This window comes from Megascapheus bottae, chromosome 7 (genome assembly GCF_031878675.1).
Source record: "Megascapheus bottae isolate mThoBot1 chromosome 7, mThoBot2.hap1, whole genome shotgun sequence".
Classification (NCBI taxonomy): domain Eukaryota; kingdom Metazoa; phylum Chordata; class Mammalia; order Rodentia; family Geomyidae; genus Megascapheus; species Megascapheus bottae.
In genome coordinates this window covers 32,390,592-32,401,839 of record NC_143515.1, presented here as the reverse complement: position 1 = coordinate 32,401,839, position 11,248 = coordinate 32,390,592, and the positions used below count along the sequence as shown (strand labels likewise).

General features: G+C 39.6%; 1 long non-coding RNA gene across 1 annotated transcript in view; it reads right to left on the bottom strand.

The window, feature by feature from the left end:
- LOC150060537 (uncharacterized) overlaps positions 1–11,248 on the bottom strand; it is a 491,819-nt gene that overhangs the window by 193,267 nt on the left and 287,304 nt on the right. The gene's annotated exons all lie outside the window — the stretch shown is intronic.

Here is an 11,248-nt window from a genome sequence, read left to right as displayed (position 1 = left end):
ATATATGTATATATATACAAAGATAAATATGAACATTTATATAGGCATATAGTATATTGATATAAATGCATAGATGTTGGTAGAATAATATTACTACAATATATCCAAAACTTAATAAACCTGAACGATTAAATGTAATGAAATTTAATATATGACTAATAAAGAACCCATTTGAGTTTTATGATATTGCAAAGTTTGGCTTCATTTTGGATAGAGTTTGGACTCAAAAGTTAAACTTGAAAGAAGAAATTGGATTGAGGGTGGAGAAAAGTTGCACTTGAATTGTGCATGGGAGGATTAAAGACATCAGAACCAACAGAGTCCAAGAGTAGGAAGAAAAAAGGAAAGGTCATTTTGTCTTTTAGAAGAATCATGGAGCCGTGTTATAAGACTTAATTTCTAAGGTTGGGTTCTAAATACTACTTAGAAAATACTTTTCAAAAATGGGAGAAAACAGCGCCTGGAGCATGAGCAAGTGGTAGAGTGCTTGCCTAGCATGCATGAAGCCCTGAGTTCAATTCCTTGTTACCACATACACTGAAAAAGCCAGGAATCACCCAGTGGCTCAACTGTTAGAATGCTAGCCTTGAGCAAAAGAAGCCCAAGGGCAGTGATCAGGTGCTGAGATCAAGCTCTAGGAGTGGCAAGAAAAAGTACAGTAAAAGGCTCTAGGGTACTGTGAAAAATGTTGAGCTTTAGGGGGCAGGTGAAGCAGGGGACCCACACACTTTGAAGCCAGGTGGTCATGGCTCTTCCTTGTAATCCTAGCCAATCAAGAGACTGAGAGATGAATACTGAGACTCTAAGGCAGCAATGGCAGACAAATAAGTCATAAGCTCATTGTAATTTGAGCAGCATAGAGTGGAAAGGGAAGTTTACAGTAGCACTGAGTGAAAAAGATAAGTGAAACACACTGGCCCTCAATTCTACCCCCAGTATTGGCACACACACACACACACACACACACACACACACACACACACACACACACACAATGCAGTTATCTAAGATGAGAAGAAGAAAAGGCAAATGCATGATATGAGAGAAATCTACCACATTAGAGCCAAGAGCTCATGGTTATCCTGGGGACAAAGGCTATCCTGGGGCCTAGCCAGTGAAGCAAAGTAGCATAAAGTCCACCCTGAGAAAGGCCTCATCATTTAGGATCATTTATTTATTTATTCAGTACCCATTTAATTATTCAGGGCAGCAAGATGTGCTATAATACTTCAATTAATCACTAAACACACAGGGCTAGTATCACTGGTCCACTTGATTTGTGAGGTTCAGCTGTGGGCTGGGATCACATTAAATTCAAAGGTCGAGGCCTCCAATGGAGGCCTGAGTGTCTGAATTCCTCAGAGAATGCAAGTGCACCTAGATTTCCAACCTAAATTTCCCAACTGAGGATCTGGAGTTAATGGGTGGACAAGATCAAATATGTGAAGTAGACAAAACACTAAATGTGTCCTGTACTGCTCCTTCTTGCCTTGCTGGTTCCCACACCACTCGCCGCAAAGGACCAGCACAAGCAAAATCTGCTCCTAGTGTCTATTCCAGGAGAACCCCAGGGAGACAGGCATTTGCACAGGCACAGCAATGAGTCACTGCAGTCAAGCTGCAGGGCCCTGTGTTCCACTTCAGAGGCCACAAGAGGCACAGCTGGATGGGGAGTGGGCGATGGCGACTGAGAGGACAGGAAAGGAGAACCGAGTAGAAGGACACAGGGTGGAGGATCATTGTAGGAAGCTTACTAAATTTTGCTGAAAACCATTTCTTGAGCCCTTGGCTCGTGCCTGTATTCCTAGCTAGCGCAGAGGCTGCGGACTGAGGATTGCTCTTCAAAGACAGCCTATGCAGGAATGATCATTCCTGTGACATAATTTTGTGTGACACTTATTTCTAATTTACCATCAAAAAGCCAAAAGAAGAGCTCTGGCTGATATGGTTGAGACCTGGCTTTAAGCCAAAAAAGCTCAGAGGGAGTGCTCAGACCCTGAGTTCAAACCACAGGACTCACACAATAAAACAAAAAACTTTCCTGAAATATAATTCATCACACCATTTAGACGTACACTAGTCAGAGGCACAATAGTACATTTTCAGAATGAAACCAAATGTAGTCTATATTGCATTGTTTTTTACTCATACTTGAGGCCAATGCACAGTCACTTGATCCATATCTACTTCTACCATTATCCTCGGGTCCCAGCTTCCTGAGGATTATTAGAATGGTTCACCAGTACCTCCCTACTTTTACACACCTGAATGTGTATCATTTTTCCTACTAGTCATTTTCACAAAGACGTTACAATTGAATAAATTGATTTTAAAACGTTGAATTTTGGAGAAGATGGCAGATGGATAACTGACCCAACTAAGTCCCCTGAGGAAGCAGAACTTGAGGGTCCCATCAAGCTTTTCACATCTAGACAGTCACTCCAACGTAGCTATTGTTTATACAGAGATTTATACCAAAGAAGAAAATTATAAACTGCTTGCATAAGAAGACAGAATTCGGTATCCACATACAGTGATTGTGCCAGCAGTCACAACAGCAGTGGCTGCAGTGGTGGTCATATCTGAGCCCTGGAGCTATCCACGTACCTCTAGGAGGAACGTAAACATCAGGGATGGAGCCCACAGGCCACCTGGCTACACTGGGACAGAGACAACTCATCATATAATGGACCGGAAGCTGTTCTTAGGAGAGGATCACAAGGGCTCAATAGCTATGTACGTATGATCATAGAACGTTCTCTAGGATCAAAATGAACTCTAAGAAATGGAATCAAGAGATTTTTTATTGTACTGTTTGCAATTCTTTCTTTTTTTCTTTCTTTTTTCTCCTTGGTATATTCTCTTTTGTCACTATTTTTTAAATGTATGTACCCTTTGTCTTTATATACGTTCATTTGATTTGGGGAGGAGAAGGGAAAGCAAAGGGACAAAGGCTAAACCATCAGCAGTGAGACTCACTAGCCACTGTTGGAAATGAACTATATAACCTGGCAGGGGCAGGGAAGAGGAAAGGGGAAAAACTGGGAGATAATGAGGGAGCAGATAATCCTGTTTAAAAGGCAATGTACTCATTAACTGATTTATCTGATTGTAACCCCTCTGTAAATCACCCTAACAGTAAAAATGTTTAAATTTCAAAAAAAAAGAGATGAAAAGAGGACCAGGAGTTTGGCCTAGTGGTAGAGTGCTTGCCCCGCATGCACAAAGACCCAGGTTCGATTCCTCGGTACCACATACATGAAAAAAGGTGGAAGTGGTGCTGAGGCTCAAGTGGTAGAGCTCTAGCCTTGAGAAAGTCCAAGGACAGTGCTCAGGCCCTGAAATCAAGTCGAGGACTGGCAAAGAAAAAAAAGAGAGATGAAAAGAAATGAACAAATGTATATATAACGGCACAAAAGAAACTGATCAGTACCTTTGACATTGTCAAGGTGGCAATGTTACAACAAACATTGACAATTATGAAAAACTTCCCTGATTCTAAAATTTCAATAAACATGAAAGTGAAAAGAAATCCCTAATATCATATTGGTTTGCAACTTACAATTGAGCACATTTATACTTCACATTAAATTATTAACAAATCTTTCCCGCCAACCAAATGAAAAGATTTCTGCTTCTAACTCTTGCAAGTCAGGAAGCTGAGATCAGAGGATTGGGGTTGGAAATCAGCTTGGGCATGAAAGCCCCTTGGGCTCTTATCTCTAGTTAATCACAAATGAGAGTTGCAGTTTCAGTAGAGGTCTGATCATGAACAAAAATGCTCATGGACCAGGTCTGGAGTTTGCCCTAGCAGTAGAGTGCTTCCCTAGCAAGCACAAAGACCCGGGTTTGATTCCTTGGTACCACATACATAGAAAACGGGAGAAGTGGTGCTGTGGCTCAAGTGCTAGAGCTTCAGCCTTGAGAAAGCCCAAAGACAGTGCTAAGGCCCTGAGCTCAGTCTACAGGACTGGCTCATAAATAAATAAATAAATAAATACCATCACTCATGGATCCCCCATCCTTTAAACCAGCATTGGTGGAATGTCTCACATGACCAGGTATTGTAACTATAGTATCTAAGAGAGTAGATTTCATCAATACAGCACAGCCTTAGTTGGATCATACCCAATGGGAATTTGCTATTTGATTTTTTTTTTTTGATCGAGGGGTTTGAACTCAGGCCTTGGGCATTGTCTCTGAGCCACGGTGCCATTCCAGTTTTCTGGTGTTGAATTGGAGATAACAATCTCCTCGACTACGGTACCCAGGCTTCTTTGAAACTGTGATCCTCTGATCTCAGCCTCTTCAGTAGCTAGGATTACAGACATGAGCCACCAGCACCTGGCTCTTTCGCTACTTTCAAGACAAAAATGTGGAATGCTGGTCTGTGATGTCCCACACCTCATGTCGCACATGAACATCCCAAATGAACATCCAATGACTCCATCTTCTTAAAACAGATTTCTGGAACTCTTGATGGGAAATGGATGGTTGATACTGCCTTTGTACAACTATTTAAAGAGAATAAAAATATACACAAGAATGAAAACAAAGATTGTTTCTATAATAAATGTGTCTTGTGTATATGCCTCTACAGTAGCTGTGGACTCTGCTAACAATCTGAACAGATGGCCTACTCATATGCTGTCTACCCAATACAGAAAACATGCAGAGACTTGGGGAATATCACAGAAGCTGGGCTGGAGATGTAGGCTCGTGAGGGCAAGCCTCATGAGGTTGAGCCAGATATTACCATGGACAGTACTGATTTACCTAGGCAGGAGTAAAGTCATCTTGACATAGAAATAATCATCACAATTGTAGAAAGGTAACGCTAGTTGGTTTTCTGTGCAATGTTTCTCAGCAACTATAAGTACACAAACCAATAGATTACTATGTAGAGTTTGCAATAGGAGCCTTGCTCCAGAATATGCTTGATAGTTTCATGTTAAGTAAAACCAGTTAATTTCAACTAGAATGACATCCTTTTTATCTTGGACTCCATATTCATTCCTTTTCTTCTGACACAAATTGTGGGGACTGGTCTGGCTATCACTGGAAGAAGCACAGAAATGGTGAGATAAAGGGTAAGCCAATTTAGCAGTGACACGGACTAGACACTATGTTGGAAATGAACGATATAACTTCAAGTGGGGAGAAGGCAAACCCGGGGGAGAATGAGGGAGGCGGTAACATTGTTCAAAAGGAAATGTACTCGTTACCTGACTTAAGTAACTGTACCCCCTATGTATATCATCTTTACAATAAAAGCCTTTTAAGTCAGACAGAAGTCTGCCTTCCTCTGTGTATTCCATTTCTTTAGTATTTGCTTCTAATGGGCAGAGACTACTTTTCAAAGTGTCAGGGCTATGCAAAAAAGAGACCTGTATCTCTAGGAGTTGACATCTAGGAGTATGAGAATGCACAACTCGTGGTGTACTAGGGGCTCATGCCTGTAATCATAGCTACTCAGGAAGACCACAGTTCAAAGCCATCCCAGTTAAGAAAGTCTGTGACAAGACTCTTATGTACAGTTAAGCCACGAGCCAGAAGTGGTACTATGGCTTAAGCAATAGAGCACAGCCTTGATCAAAAAAGCTCAAGGCACAGAATCCAGAAAAAAAAATAAACTATAAAAGAATTGGTGGGGGGGGAAACCACACGGGTGGGGGGTGGGGAGGAGGGTAATGGGTACCAAGACATGTGAAAGGGTATCAATGTATGTGAATTAATGCACCTTCTATCTGGCAAATATCATGTAAAATTTTTATTAATTACAATAAAAAATTAAAAAAAAGAATTGCTGGGTGGGGCCTGGAGTTTGGCCTATGGTAGAGTGCTTGCCTAGCATGCACGAAGACCTGGGTTTGATTCCTCGGTACCACATATGTAGAAAAGACAGAACTGGTGCTGTGGCTCAAGTGGTAGAGCTCTAGCCTTGAGAAAGCTCAGGCCCTGACTTCAAGCCCCAGGACTGGCCAAAAAAAAAGTCCTTGTGAGATTCTTATCTCCAATCAGCCATTCAAAAACTACAAGTAGACTGGAATGTGGCTTAGTGGTACAGTGCTTGCCACACATGCATGAAACCCTGAGTTGGATTCCTCAGTACCATATAAACAGAAATAGCCAAAAGGGGTGCTGTGGCTCAAGTGATAGAGTGCTAGCTTTAAGCAAAAGAAGCCCATGGATGGTGCCCAGACCCTGAGTTCAAGCGAAAGAACTGGCAAAAAAAAAAAAGGATTGCTGGGAAAAGATCTTCCTTTTCAAGCCATATATCAAAGTCCTCATATCCAATATACGCAAAGAGCTTAAGAAACCAACCCCTACCAAACCTTATAAAGCAATCACTTAATGGGCAAGGGAGCTAAGTAGAGATTTCTCAGAAGAGGTGAGAATGGCAAAGATACACTTGAGGAAATGCTCATCAACCCTGGCCATAAAGGAAACGCAAATTAAAACAACTCTGAAATTCCATCTCACCCCTGTCAGATTGTCCAACATTGTGAATTTGAACTGCAAATATTGTTGGAAATCTTGGGGGCAAAGTAACTCTTCTACATATTGGTGGGAATGTAAAGGAGTACAACCTCTCTGAACAGCAGTATGAGGTTCCTCAAAAAAACTAAACATAGACCGTTTTTATTGCTTCGCTATTCATAATAGGCAAGATATAGAGCAACTCAGATGCCCCACAATAGATGAGTGGATCCAAACTATGTGGTACCTATACACAATGGAATTTTACACAGCCATTAGGAAGAATAAAGTAATATCATCTGCAAGGAAATAGAACTAGAACAAATCATGTTAGGTGAGCTAAGCCAAACTCAGAGACACAAATCGTGCATGTTCTTTTGGATGTGCAAAAATAAGATCTAAAATGCATTGGGATATAAATTAGAAAGGATTCTAGATAATCACAAACATTGAGAACAAAAGAGGGCACCATTAGGAGAGAAACAAAAATGCAAAGCCCATGTGCCTCTTTTTATTCATATAAAATTCAGAAATGAACTCCAAAAGGTGGAGGGAAGAAACATCCTTTTTCCCCCTTTCTTTTGTTTAGTTTTTAATTTTTGATGATCTGTCTTCTTTACCTTATGTATGGTGTATTCAAGTATACCTCTTCAGAAGGGTTTGGGAGGTGTACAGAACTCAAGGGTAAAATGACAAAAACAGAGCAGTGGAGCCCACTGGACACCAACGAAAGTGAGCTACATAACTTGTGGATAGAGACAAGAGGGACTTGGAGAGCATGAGGGAACGGAAGATACTGTATAAATGGAAATATACTTATTACCTGACTTGTGCAATTGCAATACCTCTGTATACCACCACTACAATAAGAATAAAGTAAATTAAGTTTTAAAATGAAATAAAAAAGAATGCAAAACCTAATAGGTTTTCCAAGAACCAGTTCCTAAGTGAACAAGAGAAATATAAAGAGGGATCCAAGTCCAACATGGCTAGAACAACCCAGAATAAGGATTTCAGGGGCAAGAAACTAGAAAGCAAGTGCCTTAGATGACATCATCCTCTACAAGGTATCATCAACACTACTCTTCAACTAGGTAAAAGCTCTTTCATTCTGCTTCTACTATTTGAAAATTCAAATGGCTCAACTAAACGGTTTCAGAACAATGAAGTTTTCAATCTCAAAGTCCCTTTCCTTATCCCTCAAACATGTGAACTATATATGCAATATGTAATTATCAGATAATATAGAAAGCAAAATAAGCAAATTAAAAATAACTATTAATGAACATTGGTGAGAAACACTGAGGTGATGTCCTCAATATAAGAACGTAGACGAAAGGGGATTTCCTGTCTGTCTTGCAGGACCTCAAGTCACCAAAGATCAAGCATTAAAGAGCTACTAGAGCTCTCCTGCCATTCTCTACCCAAACCCAGCTTCTGGTTCAGATTCTGATCTTGTGATTGGCTACTCCAGGCCTTTCAACTGCCTGAGTAATGACATCATTCTCCCACTGAACCTATCACTACTTGGTAGAATCTTGGGGTTTCCATGGCATCGTCCAGGCGTATATTTGGATCATCGCTAGTGACCAGTGTCCAGTGAGCTCCGTACTGGACACACTCTTGCTCTTTAGCTTCAGCTACGCACACATCCTCTAGTGTCATTCTTCATCCCTTGTTTCTCCAGTTGATATTACCCATTGTCTCAGTATGTCAGGTAAGAAGAAAAAGGGATTTAGAGTTTTCATTAGACTCCCCTGCTCCCTAAATTTAATAGTAGAATCAAAACAGCTTCAAGTATTGAATTAGAAATGTTGGGCTGTGATGTTTACTAGGTATATATGACTTAGCCACATGATTTACTTTGTGACAAAAATCTGTTGCTTTGTCTGCAACATGAAGAAAATGAATTGTTTATCTTGTGATAGCTTTGTTTTCCAGCACTGTATTTTTTTTGCCCGTCTTGGGCTTGAGCTCAGGGCTTGAGCACTGTCCTTGGACTTTCTCAAGGCTAGCAGTCTACCACTTGAGCCTCAGCACCACTTCCAGATTTTTGCTATGTATGTGGGGTACCGAGGAATCGATCCCAGGTCTTCATGCATGCTAGGCAAGCACTCTACTATTAGGCCAAACTCCCGGGCCTCCAGCACTGTATTTTTAATGACATTTATGAATGGAGAATGAAGCTACAGATTTCTTCAGAGAGTCAATTTTAAACAAACTAATGGAGAAGGAAACCTAGTCGTGTTGAAATCCCTATACCAAGATACTTCATTTGTAACAGTATCCTCTAAAAATTAGTTCCACTTTGGTATTTCAAATGTAGTAAAAATTTTTTAATTGGAGAATTTATTAACATTGATTTTTACATCATATTTTAAATGACAAGTTTAACCAACAAGTGTTCCAGGAGGGAATCTCTATTTACAATCACTGGGACTTAGTATTTAGAACTTAATCAAAACTAGGCTAACGGATTATATGTCATAGAAACATATTAATTTATGAAATAAAACATTATGTCTCTAGAGTCATAGGTTTTGATGTCTATATAGTTACGTTTATATCAAATGTAGTAAATTTAAGCATAGTGTGTGTTTCCATATTTCTGCTCAGACAAGGTAAAGAGAAAAACAGGAAGAGAGAGGGGATGACGGGACTAGAACGAGGCAGATGATCTAGAAGGAAAGGTTCACCAGGAACTAGAGGTGAAGAAAAGATGAAGAAGGTGATGAGAAATAAGACAGAGCCAAAGACATGAAGAGCATGGAGACATTCTCAAGAAAACAGCGGTGGTTTCAATAGAATGTTGAAGAGGATCAAACATTTTTAAATCCACACACAGAAAACCGAGGGCAATCTAACCAGAGCCAGGCAAAATGAAGTTAGTGTTAGCCACATTGATGGACCAAAAGCCAACTAAGGTTAAAACAGAGAATCATTAAAAGCAGTTTCTGAGATGTCACTTTTAGCTGGTTCCTGCTTTAGGTTTGTTATGTGTTTTTTTTTTCTCGTTGACTCTGAATACAGATGATGCTTTGAACGAGCCTTTTGTCAACCTGACTAACTTAGGGCCGGCACAGGTGCCAGCCACTCCTTTAGCTTTCTTTGTTTTAGCTAGGTTTTTTTTGAAGATATGAAATTTTAGGTCAGGCAAACCTTGAACCATGATCCTACCACCTAGGAAGGACTCTCTTGTACCTTGGGCCACAGTCATGATCTACTAACAGAGGGCTTATTTGATTGAGATGAGGTGTTCAGTAACCAGCCTAGATGGATCTCAAACCACTGTCCAGCAGACTGTTTCCCAAATAGGATTAGAGAAGGGAGCTACTGAGCCTTGACAGTTTGCAATGTAAACATTTTAGATATGTATTCCAAATTATTTTAAGGAATATTTCTTGAGAGGGATTACACAGAAGGTTCTGTAATATATTTCAACATTACTTTTCATTCTTATATTTAGACTTCATGGAAGTGTGTGTGTGTGTGTGTGTGTGTGTGTGTGTGTGTGCTTGTATGAATACCAAGATTTAAACTCCAAGCTTGACACTGTCTCTGAGCTTTTTAGCTTATAGGTAGAGCTCTACAACTCATCAGGTCTCCAATTCCAGGTTTTGATATTTAACCATTAATAAGAGTCCTACAGACTTTATGGGAAGGACTGGCTTGAAATAATAATTTTCAAACCTCAAGCTCCAGTAGTTAGGATTACAGCCTTGAATCATGAGAGCTGAACATGCATTTTTTAATAAAGTATTCTAATTTGTATCAGAAGCAGGTTTCAATTAAAAGCTGTAAATAATGATGATAATGATAGAATTCTAAGTGTTTATTTTACATTTGTATCAATATTTTTCTCAGATTGGTTTTCAAACGTTTATATATATATATATTTTTACTGTTATATAAGGGTTACATGATATTTGCCAGATAGATGGTGCATTAATTCCCATTTCAAACGGTTTTTAAAGATTTTTTGATGCTGCTATTTATACTAAGTTGATTTAAATACCCAGCTAGAACAATTAATATCTTTACATTGAGGTATGATATTTAGAGAAATCATTTTGGTTTGTCTTTCTTTGTTCTGATTTTTTCTTTTCTACATTTGTGCTATATTGTCCAATCTGGTATTAATGTCCTGACAAAAGTGATTGTCTGGGACTAGGAGTTTGGCCTACTGGTAGAGTGTTTGCCTCGCATGCACGAAAAAGCCAGGTTCGATTCTTTGGTACCACATACATTGGAAAAAAAAAACAACAAAGTCAGAAGTGGTCCTGAGGCTCAAGTGGTAGAGCTCTAGCCTTGAGAAAGTCCAAGGACAGTGCCGAGGCCCTGAGCTCAAGCCCAGGACAGGCAAAAAAAAAAAGTGATTGTCTAACCACACTATCCCATGTGCTAGGGATACTAGGTCTCCTGCACATTCAAAAATATTGATCTATGTCAATTATGACCATGTATATGGCAAGAGGGATGATGTAAAAAAAAAAAACAAGTTACCTAACGTCCAGGATATAGGGTCAGAAGACAATGATTAATCATTCTCAATAAGCAACTGGAAATTGAATTGAGAGTGCCATTTATACTACCAAAATTATGAGATACTTAGAATAATTACAAAAGATAGGTGTAAGATGTACATGCTGAAAATTACCAAGCTTTGGTGAGAAAATCAAAGGAGCAGTCGAATAAATGAAGAGTTATCCATGTTCATGAAAAGGAAGATTCACTATTGTCAATCCAGGGAGAAGAATGAGAGATGAGC